A 3,751-nucleotide genomic window follows, 5' to 3' on the forward strand; every position below is an offset into this window, starting at 1 on the left:
TACCTGATAGTCAAAAATGGAAACAGTTTAAATACCAATTAACTGATGAATGGATAAGCAAAATGTCATATATCCACACAATGACATATTATTCAGCAGCAAAAAAGAATGAAGTAATGGCACATGCTACAATATGGATGAAGCTTGAAACCAGTATGCTTAAGGAAAGACAGGCGACACAAAAGACCACGTGTCATATGATTTCATTTATATGAAATATCCAGGATAAAGAAATGTATAGAGAAAGAAAGTAGATCAGTGGTTGCCTATGGCTAGTGGTGATGGGAAGGTGGGGGATGACAGGAAATGAGAAGTTAAAGCTGCATGGTTCAATATTTTTTGGGGGGGAGTTGAGTTAAATATTCTATAATTGATTGCCATGTCGGTTACACAACTCTTTAAGTATATTTAAAAAACTGATATTTAGAATACTTTAAATGAATGAATTATGTGATTTGTGAATTATATCATAATTTAGCTGTTTAAAAAATTCTAATTACTAGAAGCAGAAATCGAAGTCATGTTTAACAACTCACTATTATGAGGCCTTGATTTTGAAAACTACCAATTTTAGAATTGAATCTACTCTGAAACTGTTCTTTGATTACTACTTGTTGCATCTCCTTCAACATGAAATGAAACCTTTAAAAATTCAGTTGTAGAATCAACAAAATCAATGAGGTAGTCCAAACTCTTGTCTCACAGCACATCATTTAATATAGCCATCTGTTGTTGTTCTTCATCAGTCTCTCCTCTTTCTCAAACAACTTCCTTTGTAATCACAAATTCTGGGGGAAGGGGTAACCCTTTTCTTCATTCTTGTTTAACTACATCGTATCTTGTTTTAAGTTGGTTTCCAGTTTTCCGTATTTCTCAAAAATTGATCTACAACTCTAGTCTTCTAAGCTGCTATGGGCCGAATGTGTACACCCCAAACTCCTAGGTGGAATCCATAATTTTCAATGTGATAGTATTTGGAGATGGGGCCTTTGGCAGGTAATCAGGTTTAGATGGGGTCATTAGTATGGAGCCCCATGATGGGATTAATGCCCTTATGGAAAAAGGAATAAGAAATATTAAATCTCACTCCGTCTCTTTGCATTTACACACCATGAAAAGGCCTTGAGAAGACGTGACTAGGAAGAAGACTCTCACCATAAACCCAACAACCATGCTGTCACCCTGATTTCAGACTTCCAGTTTCCAGACCATGAAAGATGTTTAAAGACTTCTTAGGTGTTTGCGATAGTTGTTTGTTTTACTCCATCCTGACTTTCCTCAGTTAAAAATTACACATTCTTGGGTTTTAGGTTTAACTTTGGAAACTCTTTTTCCTTCTTTATCTTGCTCATCATGACCTTATTCAAAATTACAATATTCTCTTCAAGGTGCTTCCACCTATAAAGTTGTTTGCAGCTTAAGATCACACCTTGATTTATTGAGTGAATCAAGGTTGAAGTGTTTAGGGAAAAGAAAATGCCTTTTATCTGACCATCCTCACTGGTTAGTGATTCATTGAAATCTAAACCTGGGAATTATACAGAAATAACAATGCCTTGACTTCCTCTTCATTGAGTTACAAAATGTTAAGTTGAAAATGCCTGAAATGAGGAATATAGTTTTGAAAGAGTCATTCTGAGGATGATGCTCTGGTTAATCAAAAATTTTAACTAAGTTTATATATCATAGATACTGCATTGTGTCCTTTTATACACCTTTGGGGAGCTTCAATTTTGAATGATGATTGAATTTAACTTAGTGTCATCTGCATTTATTTATAAAAAGCCAATCAGGTACTTTTTATTTTCTTTCTGGACATGCAGACGTCTGTTCGGCTTGTCTGAGTGGTTTCTCACACTGGCTTCCAAAATGTGTCAGTTTCATCCCCATTGTAAAACTAAGCTACACACAGTTTCTCCTGTTAGACTCACATTGGCAATTTTTATCCAAATGGCTCACACTTGGTAAATACTGAAAACTTGGAGAATACTGACAACACAAGATATTCAGCTTCTTAGAAAGATGGTTCTGTAAATATGAAATACTTACCTTACCCAGAGAACTTGGCTAAGCCCTGCAGGAGATAAAGATGGAAGTAAGATTTCTGTCCTCCAGGGAAAGCATAATGTAGTAGAAAAAGGACAGGATATGACAACAGGAGACCTAAATTCCTGACTAAAGTCTGCCACTGGTAATCTATGTGACCCTGAACATGAAGTAGTAGGTGAAGTCATGCCATACCATTTCAAATTATCTATATGTCAAAGAGAAATATAAATGGGACCTATCTCAAAAGGTTAAAATCTACCTAAAAAGAATAAAACAAGATAACAGTTGGAGAGCATGTGTCTGAGAATTAGAAAATGGTTTTAAAAATATAAGGGACTGTTGTTTCTGATCTAGCAAGAGGCTTGACCAGGAACAAATTGCCTCTTACTCAAGGAGGCTTTTGATAAATCTAGTGACTACAGCTGGAGCTCGCTCTGGCTGTGACTCAGGAGGGCCCAGAACACAGCTTTGCCCACAAGAGTGCTGAAGTGGTTCTGACTTTGTGAGCCCTAGATTTTTGAGGTGGCAACCCTTACTGGGTGAGGCCCCCAGTAGAATGGGCTGCCAGCCACAGGTAAGCCAGCACAATCTGGATGCACAATACCTCGCAAATCAGGGATAAGAGACCTTGGTACCAGGAATCTATAAGCTACAAGGCTCCCAGGGAAGAGCCATTTACCGGGGTCCTGTACGCTTCCAGCAGGACTAGAGACTCGGTAGCATTAACTCTTTCTTGCATCCAGGACCTAACTGGAGCAGGAGGCTGATTCTTCTGGGATGGAAAGGACCCCCAGGGACAGTTCCTAACTTGGCTAGGCTGAGACTTGTCAGGTAGAGGGAGGGGGATGGCTGGGCGTAGCTGTCACAAAGCCACCGGAAATGCATCTTTCATTTTCTGGTTGATTCCGGTTCAGGTCCACAGACCTCGACCCTAGAAGAGTGAGTCAGGGTCAGGTCTTCAAGAGGTGGAGGGATTAAATGGGGGAACTGATCTTCCAAGGCTCCCCAAATCTTGGAGCTTCACTGGCCAGACCTCCCGCGCTTTCCTGACATCGCTTCCCCGAGTGGTGCAGCAGCGGAGAGCTTCGCTATCCAGAGCAAGCAGGGAGGCGTGGCCACAGAGGCTTAGTCAAGCAGAGGAAGAGGAAAGTGGCCTCCGGGGAAGCCAGAGCTGACTGAAGGTAACCAAGAAGCGGATTTTCTCTTTAGATTCGATTGGCGATCCCCTGAGAAATATCGGCGGCTCCTGCCAGTTGCAGCCTTTAGGGCTGCTGCGTAGCGGGAGAATGGGGGTGGGGGGCCGTGAAACAGTATTGTCCACAGCGAGCCGCCCGGCCGCAGGCTCCTACAGCCACTTCTAACCTGTGGAAGCAGCTTCTTTCTACCGATGTACAAATATAACCCAGGGATGCTAGTGAAGCACACTCAAAGGCTGCCCGCGTTCAGAGTCCTTGTGGGTGTCCCTGTGGTTGATCTAGAAGGTGTAGTGAATCAGGGATGGGGATTTGGAGCACTAATGTCTACCACCACACCTAGGAAAATTTCCTGATTTTTGATGGCTTATGAACATAACACCAATGAAAGGGTCATTTCAGCATTAAAGACAATGATTTCTGCTGACAGAAAAATATAAGAGGTGTTCCTGTACCTCCTGAGCCTGAATGGCCAGCAAGGAGCCAACCATTTTTTTTTTTTTTTTTTT

The 3,751-nt window shown here is 41.2% G+C and overlaps 1 protein-coding gene across 1 annotated transcript in view; it reads left to right on the forward strand.

Annotated features, from left to right (window-relative positions):
- Positions 1-2,940: 2,940 nt before the first annotated feature.
- Positions 2,941-3,751, forward strand: part of ZNF75D (zinc finger protein 75D) — a 10,437-nt gene continuing 9,626 nt past the window's right edge. Inside the window, exon 1 of the mRNA XM_017521035.2 lies at positions 2,941-3,230. The gene's annotated coding sequence lies outside the window, so the exon portion shown is untranslated. The remainder of the gene's footprint in view (positions 3,231-3,751) is intronic.

This window comes from Cebus imitator, unplaced genomic scaffold (assembly GCF_001604975.1).
Source record: "Cebus imitator isolate Cc_AM_T3 unplaced genomic scaffold, Cebus_imitator-1.0 Scaffold943, whole genome shotgun sequence".
Taxonomy (NCBI): Eukaryota; Metazoa; Chordata; class Mammalia; order Primates; family Cebidae; genus Cebus; species Cebus imitator.